Source organism: Sorex araneus, chromosome 3 (genome assembly GCF_027595985.1).
Source record: "Sorex araneus isolate mSorAra2 chromosome 3, mSorAra2.pri, whole genome shotgun sequence".
Lineage (NCBI taxonomy): Eukaryota > Metazoa > Chordata > Mammalia > Eulipotyphla > Soricidae > Sorex > Sorex araneus.
The window spans coordinates 2,416,791-2,434,484 of NC_073304.1; the positions used below are offsets into that span (position 1 = coordinate 2,416,791).

The 17,694-nt window shown below is 60.7% G+C and overlaps 1 long non-coding RNA gene and 1 other non-coding gene across 10 annotated transcripts in view; both read right to left on the minus strand.

The window, feature by feature from the left end:
* Window positions 1-11,577, minus strand: part of LOC129403306 (uncharacterized) — a 58,029-nt gene extending 46,452 nt beyond the window's left edge. For 5 of the 9 annotated variants that reach the window (XR_008629113.1, XR_008629116.1, XR_008629111.1 and 2 more), the window contains exons 1-2: window positions 11,282-11,474; window positions 8,779-8,895 (exon numbers count right to left, since the gene is read on the minus strand). This is a non-coding gene — a long non-coding RNA (uncharacterized LOC129403306). Of the gene's footprint in view, window positions 1-8,778; window positions 8,896-11,281; window positions 11,475-11,505 lie in introns of those variants that run through there. The other 4 variants (XR_008629112.1, XR_008629108.1, XR_008629109.1 and 1 more) reach the window with 3 other exon arrangements.
* On the minus strand, window positions 9,659-9,735 carry LOC129404088 (small nucleolar RNA SNORD112). Its single transcript, XR_008629681.1, has one exon. It is a non-coding gene; the product is annotated as a small nucleolar RNA SNORD112 (small nucleolar RNA).
* Window positions 11,578-17,694: the final 6,117 nt, after the last annotated feature.

The following is a 17,694-nucleotide window of genomic DNA, read 5'->3' on the forward strand; positions in this document are numbered from 1 at the left end:
GCGGGACAGGCCACTGCCCCGGAAGTGATGGAGTGGGCTTCACCGCTCCCCTCCCCGCTGCCTCGGCCCCGGGGACTCCCGCAGGAGCCCCAAGTCCCGAGGTGACTTTCCCTTGGGGGAGACGTGCATTTAGTGCTTCTAGAACTAAAACTCAAATTGATCACGTCCTGGGGCAGTGTCAAAGCTGGGACCCGGGGTGACAAGAGGGGTGTGGAGAGGTGCCGGGCACCGCGAGTGGGCAGGGGGGTGGTCTGTGGGCACGACGATAGTTATGTGACGCCACAAACTCTAATACCATGGTGATGATGAGACCTACCTAGACTGTCATTAAAAAGAAACAGCTATGTGTGTTTAACCGGCACACTCTGTAGGGCAGCGTGACGCCCTCACGGCACGGCACGCTCTCCGGACGCCCAACCGCGTGTTTACTGGTCTTGAAAAGGGTTCCCACAAAGCCCAAAAGGGGAGAGAGAGAGAGAGAGAGAGAGAGGAGAGAGAGAGAGAGAGAGAGAGGGAGAGAGAGAGAGAGAGAGAGAGGGAGAGGGAGAGGGAGAGGGAGAGGGAGAGAGAGAGAGAGAGGGAGAGAGAGAGAGAGAGAGGGAGAGGGAGAGGGAGAGGGAGAGGGAGAGGGAGAGAGAGGGAGAGAGGGACAGGGACAGGGAGAGAGAGAGAAAGAGAGAGAGAGAGACATATGACGTTCCTGCCACAGAGGCAGGCAGGGGTGGGGTGGGGCGGGTGCTGGGAGGGTGCTGGGGACAGGGGTGCTGGGGGATGTACACAGGAGGGGGGGTGCTGGAACACTGTAGGACTGAAACCTAATCAGGAACAGCTTTGTAGGGGTCTAACTCACGGTGATTCGATTTAAAGACATCTTGGGGAGGGGCGTGTTCCTCAAAAACCCAGATTCACTGATTCTGTGAGAAATAAGGAACTAAACTCCAGTCTGACTCCTGCCCGAGTCCGCCCCGAGCCCCCAGGCCTGCCTGCGCACCTGTTTCATTCTCTACAACGCGGGAAATGATCCTTGTAAGTCAGAGGTATTAAACGGCACCTTAATGAGAACAGTTATAACAATTAAAATTTAATTATGACGGAGTATGTGAGTGCACGCCATATGGGGAAACATCGCTTTAAATACCTGAAATGTCTCACTTCGTCTTCAAGCACCCAGTGGTAAGGTATTACGGCTGGAGAAACTGAGGCACCGGTGTAGAGGCTGTGTCCAAACCCAACAACCTAGTAAGTGGCAGCGAGGGGACCAGAACCCACCCCGAGGAAGGGGGGGAGAGGCCTGGCACGTGGGTGCTTCCCCCAACCCACCCGCTGCCTCCAGGCAGAGCCTTGGGGCCGTCCGCGAAGCTCCCCCTCGTCTGCCTCTCCTGCCCGCGTACCCCCTAAAGCTCTGGGATCATTTTTACATCTACCCCCCTCGGCGTCCCTAAGAATCGCCAAAAACTCTGGCTGGACCTAATAAGGTTTTACTCTAAGATGCCCGGGGTAGACTTAACCTTTGACCTCTACGATCGAGGCCGGCAGAACTAACTAGAGAAGTTGTTACTTGAGAAATACATTTGGGGAGTGGGGGATAAGACCCCCCGGCCCCCCGGGGGCAGGAGTGTGTGTCTCACCCGGGACAAACCCGGGGAGCACAAACATCCCCCCAAAAAATGTCCCAAAGTCAAGAAAATAGCGAGCAGGTATGTACTGGGAGAGAAGCAGCGCAGGGTTCGAGTCCCGGGCCTGCCCGGACCCCGCGCCAGGAGGCAGGGGGCTCGGGCCCACGCCAGCCCTGCGGTCTCCTCGAGCCTCGTGCGGCCGCGCAGGGCCGGCGCGTGGCTGTCATGATTGAGAGGAGATAAAATTATGCCCAGTGACGACGCTGAGCAGGCGCCTGGGCAGGCTTAGTCATCCAGGAGAGCCGGGGGGGCCGCCTGCTGCTTCGGAGGGCAGAGCGGCCGCAGCTGCCGCACGGCTCAGCCACACAGCTGGGACGCGGTCCCCGCGCGCTGACAGCCCACCTGTTGCCCAGGGCCACCTGACCCAGCAGCGCTCGGTGCGGCAGAGGGAGCAGGCGCTCGGCAGCCAGCAGAGGAGCCTCCTCGCAGCAGGTGAGGCTCCACGCGGGTGAGGAGACATGCCCGTCTCATCCCCGTCCGCCCGTCTGTCCACCCATCCATCCATCCATCCATCCACCCATCCACCCATCCGTCCATCCATCCATCCATCCATCCATCCATCCGTCCATCCATCCATCCATCCACCCTCTGCCTTTTCACTCCTCCCCCACGTCGCGGCCCTCGGCGGGGAGCCACCGCCAGCGCCCAGCCCCCAGCCCCCAGACTCACTCCCGCACCTCTCCCTTCCCGGGGGGCGGCGGGCCGGCCTGGGCCGGGGTCCCGGCTCCTCGTGCCGGCTGCTATGGGCAGGTGACGGGCCTTTCCGAGTGCTCTCATCTGTGAAATAAAGTGTGTGTGTGTGTGTGTGTGTGTGTTGCGGGGGGGGCCGGAGAGAGCCCGAGTGCGGTGAGGTGCGAATGTGCCACGGCGCCTGGCCGAGCCGAGGATCCTAACCTGTGTGTTCCTGTGTGTTCCTGTGTGTTCCTGTGTGTTCTCCCTGCGCCTGCAGCGGGGGCCGTGTCCCGTGAGGCGGAGTGAGCAGAGCCTAGAGGGATTCTCTGCAGCGTCTGAGCGGCGAGCTAAGCCCCCCGCGCATCCCGGGGAGGGCTGGGGGGCTGCGGCAAGCCGAGCAGCTCGGGGTCTCGGTTCCCCTCCGGGACAGCCGGCAGAGTGCCATGGGCCAGACCTGCCACCTCTGGGGTCCGAGCCCCCGCACCCCCGTGCCCTCAGCTGCGGCTGCCCTTGTTGGGATGTGCAGCACGTCCTGCCTTAATCACTCAGGGGGCCTGCACTGCCAGGAGCCTTTTCTTTGTGGACCAAAGCCAGCTCTGTTCCGCTAACCCCAGCCCAAAGCCCCTTCAGACTTTTCCGGGAAAAAGGCTGCCTGGGAGCGGAGTGTGGGGTGCGCGCCCGCCAGGAGGGATGCAGGCAGCCGCAGCCCTGCTCCTCTCGGGGGCCAAGGAGGAGAGACCCCCCATTTGCCCCGCGTTCAGAGAGCGAGCAGAAAGTGGCCGGGCTGACGCAGAAACAAGGGGGGGGCGTTTGTAGCAGTGCTGGTGGACTGGACACCCCAAGCCCCCGGAAAGTGCGGGAAGAATCTGCAGTGATTGGAGAAAGGTGACCAAAAAGACACTGGCGGGGCCTCGGGGGTGTTTGAAAATGGAACCGGTGCTGGGGGACACTGTCGTGGAGATGCTGGTCATTGTTTACCTGTGGCCGGGGCACGGGGCTGTTTTGGAAACGGGAGTGAATCCCCTTTTGAACGCTGGGGACTGTTTACTGCCTTCAGTCAGACTTAACAGGGGTGGGGGGAGGTGGGGACGGAGGGCGGGCACTTAGACAAGAAAGGGGGCGCCGAGGTGTGGGGGTGACAGAGCCTGGGGCTGTGCCGCAGTGCCCAGCTCTCTCCTGGCTTTCTCAGGCTCCGTAATTAAGACTATCAACAAGTGGCAATAAAGTGCAGGGCTGGAGGCTGCGGGGCAGAAGCGCTTCAGGAGGGAAAACCAAGGCGCTAAAGAACGCCGGGGAGTGAACTGCCGCGGGAGTGGCGGCAAACGCACCGCTGCCTCCCGGACCCTCTTCCACCCCCAATTTCTCTGCTGCCCCCCAGGACCCCCAAGCTCTCCGCAGCTCTCCAGGACCCCCAGACTTCAGTTCCCCCCAAGTCCTCCTGCCCACTCGGCTCCCGTCTAATTCCTGCGCCCCCATTTCCTCCCGAGACCCTCACGCAACCCCCTCCACCTCTCACTGACTCTGAAGGGGTCTGGGGCGCGCTCTGCCCGCAGCCCCCCTGCTGCCCACCCTGCGGCGCGGGGTCAAGTCTCACGCGCTCCCCAGCGCCCCTCCGTTTCCTCGGCCGCATCTGCGGGCCCCCCCGCGCTTTGGGGGATACTTTGGCCCTAAGCCCCGGGCTGCCCCCGGCCTCCTCCGCCCCCTCCTCTTGCCCGACACGCAGCCCCTGGTCTCTGTCCCCGCAGAGTGACTTATACGGGACGGGTCCGAGCGGTCAGTGGCCGCCGGCCGCCCTGGTCCTCGGGGGCGCGGGGCGCCCCTCTCCATGCGCGCTCCCGACCCTCAGCCTGCGGCACTGCAGGGCAGCGGCCCCCAGAGCCGCCCCGCCCCCGCTGCGGGCGCCCCCTCCTCACTTTCCGGGCTCAAAAGCGCGGCCCAGGCAGCCCCCTTGTGGCACTTGGGGGCGCCACAGACGCAGCGCTGGTGTCTGAAGAATTCAGACTGTCTGGTTCCGCCGCGCCGTGAGTTGGCACAAACCTTCGATCCCCCAGACCTGGCGCTGCGTCCGACCCTCCCCGGCCCGCGCCGCGCGCGCCCCGCGCCCGCACCCCGCCGCGCGCGCCCCGCGCCCGCACCCAGCACCCTGCACCCAGCACCCAGCACCCAGCGCCCCCACCCACACCCCGCGCCGGCGCCCTCGCGCACTGAGAAGCAGACAGGTGTCTGGGAGGGAGCGCGCGCTCCCTTCCCAAGGGCGTTTGCATTCTCATCTCAGCCTCCCAGATGGGGAAACTGAGGCACGGCAAGGCACTCAGAGACCTCTCACCAGAAAGTCCTGGGCCTGCCCACAGTTCTCCCCGCGCCCCCCCCCGCCGTGCCCCCCTCCCGCAAACCAGCCCCCAGCCCACTCTATCCTTATCAGCAATTAGCGGGGTGGGCAGGGCCTGGGCCTAGGCGAGGCTAAGAACGCCATAGAGGTGACCACCTAATTTCGCATCTGCCCTTCAAAGGGATTGGGCCCCAGAGGCGCTGAGCCCCCCCCCCCCCCGCGGGGAGGTGCTTAGAACTGATCAATCCGCCCCCTGCCCCCCCACCTCAGCGCTCCTGCAGCTGGTGGCCAGAAGCCAGACACACAATCTGCTTCAGCCTGGCCGGGCCCAGCACTGCTGGCAGAGGTGAGGAGGGGCCTCCTTTTGCCTTGCCTCAGTTTCTCCATCAATCAAATGGGGATTAGGAGGCTCTGAGACGCCGCCTGGCTGAATCCTTGCAGACAGCCCAGCTGAGGGCTTGGCCTTAGATCTGGCTCCGGAAATCTTGGCTGCTGTCAACCCCCAGGATCCCTGATTTACTGTGTCTCTCCCTCTCTCCACCCACCCCTGCCCCACAGACAGACCGTCCAGGGCAGAGAGCCGCCTGCATCGGAGCGTCCAGCCTCGCGCAGGACTGTCCCCGGGAAGGTGAGTGTGTGTGCGTGTGCGCGTGTGCGTGTGTGTGCAGTGTATGTTACTGTGTTAGTGCGTGCACGTAGGTGTGAGGGTAGGCACTGCGTCTACATTGAGTGTGTTAGTGTATCTGAGTGTGTGTGTGAATGTGTGTGTGCGAGAGTATGTGTGTGTGTGTTAAGAGCGTGTGTGAGTATGTTAGAGTATGGGAGCGTGTGTGAGTGTGTTAGTGTGTATAAAGGCCATATGTACGTGTTTGAGTGTTAGAGTACGTGAGCGTGCGTGTGTCCGAGTGTGTGGAGTACGGGAGTGTGTGTTAGAGTATCTGTGAGCGTGCGTGTGTCCGAGTGTGTGTAGAGCACGGGAGTGTGTTAGAGCGTGTGAGTGAATATGGATAGTTAGAGTGGTGTGTGTGTGTAGTATGTGTGAAAACATGCGTGTGTCACGCCTGGAGCATGTGTGTGCTGTGCCTCTGGACGGCTGTGTGGCCCCGGGTGTCCCCACCTCCACTGACCGACCCCTCTGAGAAGCAGGAGACCTTCTCCCTGCTCCAGGGCCGGGGGCTCTGCCCCACCCACACTCACGGCTGACACCGGGGGCACACGGGGCTCTTCCTGGGCCCCATGTCTGTCCCCCCCATGACGGACGTGGAGCTGGACGTGCCGGGCACCCCTGAGCTCACCGCACCCGGCCCTGGGCGGCCAGTGGGTCAGAGCAGGAGTGCACCGGGCAGCTCTGCGTGCCCTCAGGCCCGCTGCCCCCTGTGCAGCCTCGGCAGTGCCCCAGGGGACCATCAGCGCCCGCCCCCCGGGGAGGGGAGGAGTGGGAGGACCCTCGGCCCTTCCCTGCAAACTAGCACAGGCCATAAAGCAGCCAGCGCCCTGCCGGAGGACCCGCCGAGCCCGGTGCAACGCCAGCGGGAAGCACAGCCACGTCGCCGGGCCAGGACTGGACGGGCGGGGACAGTGCAAGTCACCGGACACTGAGTCCTGGGACAGCCAGCCCGCAGGTGACAGGAGAAGCCCCCAGCCCCAGCCGGCACCTGCGCTACCCGGGAGGGGCGAGGCTGACCCAGAGCCAGGTGGGGAGAGCACACGGGGCCGGCCTGTGTCCTCGAGGAGCCAGGGGACCCAGTGGCCGTCGGGGGAGCCCCGGGGCTGCTCGGGCGGGAGGGAGGTCCCCGTGGCGGGAAGCATCCAAGCAGAGGCGGGCCAGCACTTGGCCGTGAGGCTGCAGCTCTCTGCCCGGGCTGGCGGCCGCACGGAGGCCTCTGAGAGCTCCTCGGAGTGGAGGGCGGAGGAGGAGCGGGGGAGGAGGGAGAGGAAGAGGCGCCGGGGTCAGAGCAGGGATGCACAGACCTTCTGCGCTGGCCCCGCTGCATGGCAGAGCTCAGCACGGGCCTCCGTGACACGAGGTGCAGAGGGAGAGGCAGCCACCGAGTGAGTGCCCGCGCCAGGGGTCTCGGCGGGTCCCAGCCCCCGGCCAGCCCCACTGGAGTGGCCCCAGCCTGCCCGGAACCCAGGCGCGGGGTGGGGGCGGGGGCGAGGGGGGACAGCACCCCTGCCTGGAGGCTGAGGCAGCAAACAGGCCAGACCTGGGTGCTAACGGAGCCCCCCGGGAGCCCCCTCACCCACCACTGGCAAGGGGGGCATGCGGGAGGGGGAGAGGAAAATGCCACCCTCATGCCCCCAGTCCACGGGGCCGAGTTCTGGGGAATTCCGGGCAACCTGGGGGCCTTGCCAGGGGGTCTCAGCTAGAGGAGACTATTCTCGTGTGTTCCAATACCATCACTCAGAGAGTGTGTGCGAGTGTGTGAGTGTGAGTGTGTGTGTGTGTGTGTGTGTATGTGTGTGAGTGCGTGTGCGTGCCCTGGCGAAGGGCGCCGCCGGACTCCTGTCTGCTGTCCTGGCTGACCTCGGGGTGGGGGTCCAGGGAAGCCCCAGGGATCCGGGACCCCAGCGCGGCGCCCTGCTTCCCTGCCCGCCCGCGCACTCACTGCCTGGGGTCCCGGGGACAGTTGCTCCGACCTGCCGTGCGGGGGCAGCATCGTGTTGCAGGTGGAGCGCGCTGCCCTCTTCCCGCGGACTGAGCGACGGACGGACTGACGGCCGGACAGACGGACCCGCCACCCTGCTGAGGGGCTTCCTGATCGCGCTTGTCTGGCTGTGGCTGCCCGGCGTCCTGGCTGGTGTTTTCATCTATTAAGAGTCGCGGTGCCCATTTGAATCCGCTGGGTAAAGGGGTCTCTACAGACGGCTGATTGCTCCCGGCTAGGCAGGGGCGGGCGGCGCCGGGGACCCCCAACACGCGGGCGCTGGGGAGACCCGCACCCTCGAACACGCGGGGCGGCGGGGGGGTCCAGGGACCCCCAAACACGCGGGGCGGCGGGGAGTCCAGGGACCCCCAAACACGCGGTGTACTGGGCTAGGAGATGGGGAACCCCAAACACGAGGGACCCCCAAAAACGAGGGGCGCTGGGCTGGGAGACGGAGACCCCCAAACACGCGGGGCGCTGGGGAGACCCGGGACCCCAAAAACACGCGGGGGGCAATTTCGCAACGGAGCTTTCTGGTTGGGGGCTAGCGGGCTGCCGCGTGGAAACGTCCGAAACGCTTCGTCCGCGTTTGGAACTGGAAGCGGGGTCCCCGCAGAGGCCGGGCGGGGGTCCGGGGTGGGGTGGGGTCGCTCACTTCCTGCCCAGCGCACGTTCCCGCCAGGCACCCCAAGTCCGGGGCGCCCCACCCAGGGCGCGTTCCTGTGAAACTTAGAGGCGGCTGCGCCAGGATTTTTCCAGGAATTATTAACCTCGGGAGACCGTCCCCGCCGCTCCCGGGCGCGGCCCCGGGGTCTTGGAAAGCTGCGCCCGCCCGGGCTCCCGCGCCCCCCCCCCCCGCCCCGCGCGGCCCGGGGCTTTCTTGGGGCGGGGGCTCGGGGGGTCAGAGGGGCTTGGACCCGCCGCCTGGCATTCCCGGGGCCCCCGTTGCCTTTGGGAGGTGCAGCCCGCGGCTCTGCCTCTGCGTGCGACGCGGGGCGTGCGCGCCAGTGCGCGTCGGAGCGCGCGGGTCTGGGACTCCGCGCCTTGGGGTTCGGCTGAGATTTTTTTTTAAAAATAGTGAGGAACTGAGGCACAGAAATTCAACGCCGGGTGCCTCGGCCTCTCAGCCCCATCTCTCTGTGCTTAAGATCGCCAACCTCCAGGGGTGCTTCACCCCGCACCCAGCAGGGTCCCCAGTTGCCAGGCTGGGAGCACATCCTTCTTAGAGACCCCTGAGAACATCAGGCTGTTAACCCTTTCTAGGGCTGTACTCCCAAAATACTGCCAGCCACGGAGAGGGTCTCTGAGACCCCAGGAGGCAGGTTGCAGTGGGGGCTGTGAGCTTTGCCCCCACCCTACAGGTCTGTGCGTGTGTCCATGTTTGTGTCTCCGTGTGTATCCGTGTACACATATGCGTGTGTATGTGTGTGCACGTCCACACTCTAAGACTTACCCGGTGCTCAGAGCAGGCGTCTCAGCCGACAGAAAGTGCCGATTGCGTGTCCCAGAGAGCAGGTGGCAGCTCGTGGGGCAGAGGGGGCCAGGTGCAGGCACGCGGGGGCTCGGGGGTCTGAAAAGGGGCAGAGCAAAGGTTAATTAGTAGGTGGCCCCATTTCTGAATTCTAGGAAAAAAACGCACAAGATTTCCTAGGCGGAGGAAGAGGTGTGGTGGGGAGTGGGGGTCTGCGGGGGCAGACGTGGAGATTTGGGGCTATTTCCCCCGTATTACAGCAACGCAGAGGAGTAGGTGGGAAAGGCCGCACGGGGTGGGCCGGGTGTTGTCCCTCGAAGGGAAGTGGAGGGGCTCCAGTGGAGACCCTGAAGGGTCTTCCCTGCCAATATAAGGGTCTTGGACCCCACCCCAGAGCTTCCAGGAAGCCAGTGGAGGGTTTAAAGCGAGACTGTGCAGGGGTGGGGGCAGTGGTGCCTCGACGGTACATGCAGGGGGAAGAAACTTTGCAACCTGCGTGCGCCCCCCCACCTCGACAGTGGGGTGGGGGAGGCGGGGACGGGTACCCAGACTTCACTGCAGGGCCATAAACAGCCCCAGAGAAGCAGACGGGTGGGGGTCGGGGTGGGCGCCGTCTCCCCTCCCTCCGCACTGGACACTCCCTGTGTCCTGCTGCCCGGCGTGGGGAGCTTCCCCGGCCTTGGGGAGCAGCCTCAGCTCAGCCTTACTATTGACACGGACCCCAGGCCCTCTGTCCAGCCCCCACCCCCAGCCCCCGGCAGCGCGCAGGCAGCTGGGATTTTCCACACCAGTGCCGGGTCCCCGGGACAATGGGCGTCTCTGCCGAATATTAAACAGCTCTTCGAGAGCCCCATTGTGTCATAATGAACCTGCGCCTTTTGCGTAGAACTGGATTAATCACGAAGCTTTGTTCATCCACACTTTCTCCCCTTTGGTCCCTGGCTATTCCACTAATTTATGCATTCATATATTCATCTGCAATAATGTCATAACCACTCCTGAGAGCCTGCTCCCCAGATCAGCAATTACCCACACCTGGTTACACAGCCGTCCTCTGCGGCAGGGGTCTGGGGGGACGGGGCGCGCCGGAGGGGGGCTGCCTGGCTTTTGCAGCAGCTGAGAGAGACTGTTGCTTTGCTTTGTGGCGATTCGGAGTGGATTCTCGAGTGAAGGCGAGCGAGCGTGTGCAGGGCTGATGGAGGCGGCACTCACCCGCAGCCCTCTCCCAAGCGCACGCAAACGCACACACCCTCCTGACACTGTAAACTTCAGCTGGCTGGGGGGGGCTGGGGGGAACCCTGGGGTCTGGGGCGATGGAGCTGCCCCCCGCCTTGCAGCCTCGGACTTTTGGCCGAGAGCTTCCATCACCCACGCATTTCTTGCCTCGTGAAAGCTCTGGCAGGGGCTGTGCGTGGCGTGCCTGGGGTTTTGTCGCTTATCAGCAGAGAAGGGAGAGTGTCTGGGCCCTGCGCAGGGCCTGGCCCTCTAAGTTCTGCGGGGCTGCGGTGTGGATCTTTCCAGAATGTCTGTGCATGAAAAGCTCTCCATGCACTGAAGCAGGAGGAGTTGGGGCGGGGGGTGGGGGGGAGTCTCTGAGTGACATGAAGCCAGCAGGTGTGTGCAGGGGGGGGTGGGGGGTGGATCTCCTGCCCCACCCGCAGTCTCGGCGCTGGGGTCTGCCATGAGCCCGTGGGGGACACTGTGCGTAGGGGTCACTGAGAGGCTCGGGAAGCTGATGCCCGTGTCCTGGGGGGATTAGGAAGTGGAATGAGAACACCAGGAGAATGTGGGCTGGGGAGGGACGGCCCCCCGGAACCCCTCGGCACTGACAGCGGGGCAGCCGCTGGCAGCGAGCCGGGCACACGATGTCCCCGGGAGCCGGCGCGACCACCCCGCCCGGCCCGGGGCACCTGTGGGTCCCAGGAAGGCCACGGGCGGAAGGCCCCCCAACACTGCGTGGGGAACAGGGCCGCCTTCTCCTCCCGGGGCGCCCTTGCCCCCCTCTCCCAAGGCCCCCCCAGCCCTGCGCCCCGGGAGCTGCAGACCCAGCTCCCCCCGCCCCCTGCCAGCCCCTTCAGCTGTCATGGGCCATCAGGATTCCTGGGCAGGGGCTCATTTCCTGTCAACCATGACTCTGCCTGGAAGAAATGTGAGCCCTGATCAGAGCAGGAGGCCTCTCTGCCAGGCAGCCCTCAGGGATTAGGCCCGGGGATGCTTGCGGGGCTCGGTCACAGGCCTGCAGCTCAGGAACACGTTTAGGATCAATAAAACAGAAGCACGGTGGGGACATGGCTGCCGGGGGCCGGGGGCAGGGGGCTGCACCCACCCCCACCACGTGTCCAGGTTGGGGTCAGAGGTCAGGGACAGCGCCCCTCGTGGCACAGAGCGGGACGGGCCGGCTTCTGCAATGACAAACAGTGGAGGAGGAGAGGGACCCCCGGCTCCCCCCAGGGCGGCCCTGGCGCAGGGGAGAGGGGGTACGTACTGTCTGCTGCAAGGCCAGCCGCGGGGAGCCCTCTGAGAAGCCGTGCGTCCTGGGGGGCGGCGCCCCGGCCTCGGGAACCCGCCGGCTCACTGCCCCTGGGTGTCAGGGGGCAGCGGGCCGCAGCTGCAAAACCAAGGGCTGCAGTTAGCTCTGTGGGGGGCACACACCCCCGCGGGGCGCCCGCCCGGACACCTCGCGCCCTGAGAGCTCACGGTTTTCCAGACCTGTTGGCTTGCTCCGGGCCGGGCGCCTTCCCGGGGGAGTCTGCATCTCGGCCCCGCGCTCCTGGGAGGGAGAGAAGGGACAGCCGTGGGCCACACTGGCAGCCTGCTGGGAGCAGGGGCGCGGGGACGGGGGTTCGAGTGTAAGTTGGGGTGTCACTGCACCATGCAGTTGTTGCACAGGTCACTGGGACCCCTCAGCTCCACGGCCGAGCTTGGCCCCCGCACGGGGGCTCAGTAGCCCCTTCTAGAAAGTGGGAGAAGCCTGCTTAACCCCTTCCCCGCCGGCTCCAAGGCCCGCGCACAGCCAGGGCGGAGGGGCACGCTCAGAAGGGGACCTTTTCCTCTTTCCGGTTTCAGGTCGGACCTTCGCTCCTGTCTGCCTGTCCACAGCACCTGTGAGCAGCCCAGGTAGGCGGGGCGGGGTCGAGGGTGGACCTGGCGTGGGGTCAGGGGCCTGGGGGTGCGGTCTCCGCGGGCGCGGCTGTCCTGAGCGGGCCCGGGGCCAGCTGTCCCTCTGCCTCTGACCATATTAAGGCAGGTGGGCCGGGAGTGAGCGCATGAGCCTTGCAGGGACGCCGGAGGCCCCGGCCCCCCGCTCTGGCCACCAGTCAAACCACGAGGCTGGCACGGGGGACACCGTGGGATGGGGAGCTGACGCGGCCTCCAGGGGTCTCGGGGTCCTCTCCAGTGCCGGGGGGCCGAGGGGAGAGCCCTGGCTCTGCCCCTGGCCTCCACCTCCCCTTCCGGACGTGCCGCAGGGCAGTGTTGGTGCGAGTGGACACGGGGAAACGTGTGTTTTCACTGGCCGACTCCGGGTGCAGGCAGCCCGGGCCCAAGCACCGGGGTCCCTGGTCCTCTCGGACCCCAGTGCCTGGGAACCGGGCGGCGGCAGCGTCGTGTGGGAAACGTGCTCTGGTGCGGCTTGAGTGGGCCGAGGACTGGCCGGGCCGCAGTCGCCAGCCACGCTCGCGGTTGGCCTGGGCACGGGGGCGTCTCCGGACAGAGCCAGAGGGGCTGGACCCCTCGGGAAGCTTTCTCTGTCAGTGGGTAAACTGAGGCTAGCAGCTCCACCCGCTCTACCCCTCACGCCCCAAGCCAGGCTCCCGGAGAGCCCCCGGCCTGCTACCTCCCCCAGCCACTACACTCCCCGCCCTCAGCGGGGGTCCGCAGGACCCTCAGGGACCATCACTGCCCCCAGGAGCCCCCCAACCAGGACTGAGGCTGGAAGAACCCATGAGCCCTCCATGGAGAGGCCCCGGGGAGCTGGCGAGAGGACCCCATCCAAGGCTAGGGCGGAAGGGGGACCCACCCCCCAGCTTTCTCTGCTGCCCCCGGCCGAGACCCTCCCTGCAGCGACGGGGAAACTAAGGTGGCGCGGAGAAGTCAGGTCCGAGCCCGCCCGGCGCCCAGCTGGCAGCTGGCACCCCTGGGCCCCTGCCCGCCTGCCTTGAAAGGCAAGAGAGGTCTCAGGCGCAGCTGATTGGCTGCGCCCACTTGGGCAGCCCGAGGAAGGACATGGGCATCTGTGACCCCCTCCCAGTGCCCCTGGGGTGCCCCCCCGGGTTATTCTGGGCAGAATGACCTACCTACCCCCTGGGGCTGCCAGTCAAGCAGAGCCCGTGAGGGGCACGTTTGGGACTGTGGAGGTCACAAGGTGGGAGGGTCCTCGCCTCACGGTGGGGCCTGGCCCCCAGGACCCCTGACCTGCCCCAGGGGAGAGAGGGACAGAAACCCTCATCCATGAGCCAAGTGACCACCGCCCTCCCAGGCAGCCCCCGTGAGCCCACCAGGACCCCCAGGCATTAGACATCAGTGACTCTAACTCCCCCCGGCTGCCCCCAGGCAGAGTCGGGTGGAAATCTGGGGGTCCCTGGCCCCCGAGACCTGCTCACGGGGTCCCTCCAGCCAGAGGCTCAGGGACAGGGAGCAACAGTGCCCACCTGGAAAGGCCAGGCGTCCCAAGGAGCTCGGACCCCACGCCTCCGTGTCCCTCCCCCGTCCTCACCTCTACCCTAGTTCCTCCCCCGCCCCCCGCCCCGTCTCAGCTTCGCTCCCAAATGCCCTCTCAGCGCCTCTTCCAAGCTCTATTTTTAAAATCAGATTTCCTTTACTGTACAAGTGAGCTGACAGGGAAAGGTATTTGCTGAGGGATTTGGCCCCCGCCCCCAGCCCCCCCGGACCACCCCCCCGCACTTCCAACCCTTCATAGGTGCGGGGTTCCCAGCCCAGATCCATCGGGCCAGGGGCTCCACTCAGGAGACACGACCTGACACCAAGGCTCTGGGCAGAGGTGGTGAGACTCCGGGTCTGGGGACAAGAGGGACTCAGGGACCCGCCGGTGCTGACCCAGCTGAGGCGAATTAGAGTTTTCTTTTCCTTTTCCCTTTTTTGGGATCAGGTGAGAATTTCCAAATCTGCAGTTACTTCTTAAGGAAACTTTTTGGGTTGGTGTTTTTTTTTTTTGGGTTTGTTTTTGTTTTTGTTTTTTTGGCGGGAGGGAATGTAGTAGGCCTTGCCCGGAGATGAACTGGGGGAGACCACCAGAGAGGCCGGGGGCTCCAGGGGGCTGCGGCAGGTACCCTCGGGGGGCGGCAGCAGCCAGGTGGAAGCCCGGGGTCTCAGCGTGCTGTCAGAGTGGGCGCCTGGGAACCAGCTCCAAGGACACCCCAGACCCCGGCCAGGAGGGGCCGACAGCTGAGCCCAGCTGAGCCCGCAAGGAGCGGCCCCCGCGGTGGCAGGGGACCACCTCTCCGGGCCCCCCACGGCCCACACTCACCTCAGGCTGGCTGCGACCCACAGGGACGCTGTCCCAACTCTCCTTCGCCAAGCCAGGGGGCCGCCACATCCCTTCCCTGGGGACCCAGCACAGAGCCTGGCCGGAGAGAAGAAGCAGAACATACAGCTGCGTGAGCGCGGACCGCAGGCAGGAGCTAGTGGGGGGAGAGAGTCAGACACCCGTGCCCACCAAAGCCGGAGGACAGCTGGGCGCGAGGAAGGAGGGCGAGAGGGAGTCCCACGGGTGCCACTTTTCACTTGGTGCAAGGGAAGTGGGGTGCTAAGCCCCAGAGAGCCCCCAGGTACAGCCCGCCCAGAGAGATCAGAAGGGGGCACCCCGAGTTTCAGCTCCTACGCTGGTGTCCACGGGGCTGGCCGGGCGTCCGCAGGCTCAGGCTGACATCTCCCCATCCCTCCGGGGTCCCCCGCGCAGACGCTGGGCTTTGTGCTAACCATGAAAAGGCATTAAATACTTCAGCGGGCGGATTTCCCGAACAGATTTGGGGAGAGAAATGTGGATTTTAGTCTGTGGAGTGACAGGATCAAACTCGGACATCTAGCTCAGGGGACTGGGTTCTGGCCAAGAGGGCCTCACAAAATAGAACGGTGGGATTCGGGTAGGTGGGAAATGAAGCCAGATGAGCTGGTGTATGTTGTGGCTAAACGCTTCGGGCTTTACATGACGGAGAAGGAGGAACCGCGGAAAAATTCTCAGCGAAAAGGAACCGTCACAAATCCAAGACACACATATGGATTTGGTGTGTCGGGGAGGGGTGTCAAGGTCTGGGTGTGGGGGCTTGAGGGATGGTGGAGGGAGGGGTGAGGGGTGCCGATGCCAAGGTCGAGAGGTTTTAATCAGGACTGCATCGAAGATCCACATTGGAAGAGGCAAAGAAATCTGGATTGTGGAGTTCTGACATGATGCAATGTTTGCTTTTGCCTCAGAATCCAATCTATCCCATTTAAAATTTGCCAGAGTGAGATGATGACTTTTTGTTTTTGTTGTTATTGCTTAATAAATAATGTGCAAGGGGTGAGATTACAAAATAAAATTCAGACTTCGTGCTTCGAATGTGGACTTGTATTCCATAACTCCACAACAGACAGGCGCTGAGAAACGCTGAGGCGGAATTACCAGTTCACATTTTATAGATGATGCATTCTGCGAAGTGTGAATTTTATTTGAAGGGACGATAAAATCCGACTTTCATAGCACGCTACCAAGTTTGGGCTGATGCTGATTTCAAACCCTTTGAAATAAAGGGTTTCACAGGAGGAAGGGGTAAGCGCTGGGGTCTGGGGGAGACCACACTGGGGATAAACTGCTCAGTAAAAGGTGACGTTTTATGGTAAGTAGTTGGACTTCACATTAAGGAATGAAGGAAACTTGGAAGTTTCAAATTGATCCAGCGGAGGCGTCTTAGCCGAGCTTTCAGAGCGGATTTTTATGGTAAAGATAATATGATCGGATTTTGATAACATGCCAAGGAAATGTGATTTTATGTGCGAGTCGGGGGCATTCGAGCGTTTCATTGTGGGGCTCAGAATCTCCTATTGCTGAGGCCGTTTGGACCGGGGCCAGTGGAAGGTTTTAAGGAGTGACTGATGACAATTTCGTCTCCAGGGGAATTAGCTGGTAAAACATTTTATGCTAAGGTGTCTGGATTTGACGAACCAGCTAATGAGCTGGCAGCGACGCCCGAGGGACCAGCCCCTGGCAGGACTGTCCGGGGCAGTACAGGAGCCCCGCACTGCAGCTCTGAGGGCAAGTACCGTATGGAGACGGGCCAAGGGCTGGTCCAGCACTTCTGTGACTGAATTTACGCCGCGTGTTTGGACGCTGTTTCTGAGGAAAAACAGGATCACATTTTTGTGCTGTGCTAAGGAATTTGGATTTCCGCCACTGAAAGATTCTAAGAGAGTGACAGGGCAAAATTTCTTGTGTTTCAAAAGAGCGGTCAGGAGAGGAATGATGTAGTTAGAGATGCATTTTCTGTGCTGAGGCTTTTCAATCTTTTCTTAGAGGCGATTAAGAGATTTTTCTCAGGCTTTGAGCAGACTTACAAGACCAAACGCATGTATCTTACAAAGAAGGAATTTGGAGGAATAACACGCCACGTTTTTATAGCTAAGAGGTTTGGAATTAAGCTAATAAAGGGTTTAAGGAGTGGCCTGGCGAGAGCCTGCGGTTTTATGTCATCGTGTAACAGGAAAATTAGATGGTAAATTTTTTATTTCATGCTAATTGATAACTGTGGTTGAAGTGCAGTGAAAAGAAACGGTCGTAAGTTTGAAAGAGGAAAGCATGGCAGTGGGATAACTTTTCTTCTGCCTTTTGCGAAGTGTTTGGAGTTAAGGATCATTAAGATGCAGTTTTCATAAATGCAGAGGATGTGTGATTTTTAGATCAAAGACGGGAATGTTGAAAAATATGATTACGTTAACAAAATGAAGAAGTGTAGATTTTACGCTAAGAGCGGGTCTGGGCTATTATGTGTGTTTGCTTTTTACTGTTGTATAACTAGAATTTAATATTTAATGCTGTATTATGTATAAAATTTAAAATCAATTTGTTAAGGAATTTAAATTTGAATTTGTAGAGAGTTCCAAGAATTAAGAAACAGAATTTGGCATTTTTTAGACCATTTAAATTTTTAACTTTACATTTCATCCCATTTAAATATTTTTATTTTAGCCAATAAAGAGCTTTAAAGGTTATGAGAGATATACTGAGATTTTAAATTTCCTTCAACCTAATTTTAAATTTTAGCCAACCTCAATTTAATTTTAAATTTTATTCTAACTTGTTTTTTCAAGCTAACTTAAGTTTTTTAATTCTATTCAAAGTATTTCTTTTAAATTGTAACAAATTTTAAATTTTAACTAAATTTAAATAACATATCTAATTTAAATTTCAAATCTTAACTAATAAAAAACTATAATTTCTAATGATTTACTTTTAATTTTTATTCAATTTAATATTTTTTCACACTTGAGTCAACTTAAATTTTTAATTTTAGTAAACTTAATTTCTTAAATCTTAAATATTATCCAATAATGTTTCTTTGGGGGATTTTAAAGGCATATTCAAGTCTTTTCATTTGAAATTTGGCTTTTTAACCAATATAGGATTGTTAGAGACAGACACAGAGTGATTTGAAATATTAAGATCAATTTTAGCTTTTTAAATTTTAGCCAATTAAAATCCTCAAATGTTAAGCCTATTTACTTATTTTAGCCAATTTAAATTTAATTCATTTTAGTAAGTAAATGTCTTTTGGAGACACACTCGTATATTACAGTTTAGTTCATTAAAATTTTCAAATTTTAAGTTTTGGTCAGAGGTGGAATTTAAGATAGTCAAAATTAATGTTTTTCATTTCATGCACTTAAAATGTTTTTCTTTTAGCCCAT